This window comes from Theobroma umbraticum, unplaced genomic scaffold (genome assembly GCF_002168275.2).
Source record: "Theobroma umbraticum cultivar Fairchild unplaced genomic scaffold, ASM216827v3 scaffold_30.0, whole genome shotgun sequence".
Taxonomy (NCBI): domain Eukaryota; kingdom Viridiplantae; phylum Streptophyta; class Magnoliopsida; order Malvales; family Malvaceae; genus Theobroma; species Theobroma umbraticum.
Window position 1 is genome coordinate 1,310,672 of NW_018397254.1, and position 1,467 is coordinate 1,312,138.

Genomic DNA, 1,467 nt, shown 5'->3' on the forward strand with positions numbered 1-1,467 from the left:
AAAAAAACACAAGAGAAGAAAATGAAGACTTAAAAATTTTGCCCATTATAGAATGGCTAGCCAAGAACCACTGCACATAAAACCCATTATCAAGCAAGATGGAGGTCCAACAAAAATCCAACTGCTGCAAGATCCTTTATCCCTGTCCTTTTAATTAACCCCAAACAGCATCTGAATAAAAAAAAAAGGGTCAACGGTCATATCATGCTCGATACCAATACAAGATCCTCCGAAATCAAGTATTTTTGAGATATATGAACAGGAAGCAAATCTCCTTAAAAGTTGAGACAGAGATCCAAACCAATGGAAGTCTTCAAAACCAAGAGATCCAAACACGAGACAAATGCCTGCATATAAGATTATGACCCCAACTAGCAAGTGATGTCCATAATCGCTCGACGCTAGCAAGTGACCACTAGAATCTTTCAACAACCACAAAAAACATACTTATCTCAAGTTTTAAGCAGACAATAGGTCAATGTAAGACAGACAAATACCTCCCTCCAAAGCTCCATCCACACAGATATGAGATATCAATCAGATGGCTAAATTGCTAATAGTTCCTAAGAGTAGCCTCTGTCCCAATAATCAAGAGCAATAAGGGCAAAAACAAATCAAGAGCAACATTCTGCATGAAAATCTTAAAATAGGAAATTTCAAAACCTAAAAAACAAGAAATGAAAAATTGTAATCAAAACAATTTAAAAAACATAAACAAGAACAAGAAAAACTTATCAGATGATTTAACCCATCTCGGCACATAAGGGGATGACTTAACCCAACTCTGCACATAGAGACTAACAAAATCTTGTCATTATAATTTCTGCATTACAAAATCCCTAAAAGAAAAGAACACAGCCAAATGAAGAATCATATATTAATATGAACAACAGATCTAATCAAAAGCCTGAAAAATTTACAAACTACCATTGCAAGGTCAAATAATAACATGGCATACTTCCCACAAAACAATTGCCATTCAAAATTCCAAGTTGACCTGAAAATACAGCATCCAGGATTCACACCAAATCCATTTTATATTCCTACTTTAAATAAATTCTAATCCAACTCCAAAAGCTACAAAGAACAAAGTCTTCTACTTTTTGAGGGAAAAAAGTGAAAGAAGAAAAACCGCTGATAGTGAAGATACTGCAAAAAACGAAAAAAGAACACAAGGTAAGAAAATGAATAATTAAAAATTATCTTCATTTAGAATGGCCAGCCAAAGAATCACTGCACATAAAAGCCATTATTATCAAGCAAACTGATATTAGGAGAAGATTCAGATAAAGAAGATGAAGCTCAAACAAAAATTTCACCTGTTTGGAGTCCTCAAGCAATGGCCACATCTTCCACACATTTATCCTGTGCAATACGATTAAAATATAACCAAAATAAAGAAAAAAATTGCAAGTAAAATTTCTAACAAGCTTCATGTCTGCTGCCTATACTTTTATAAACCATCTA

At 33.8% G+C, this 1,467-nt stretch overlaps 1 long non-coding RNA gene across 1 annotated transcript in view; it reads left to right on the forward strand.

Annotated features, from left to right (window-relative positions):
* LOC110427842 (uncharacterized) overlaps positions 1–1,467 on the forward strand; it is a 19,409-nt gene that overhangs the window by 16,088 nt on the left and 1,854 nt on the right. The gene's annotated exons all lie outside the window — the stretch shown is intronic.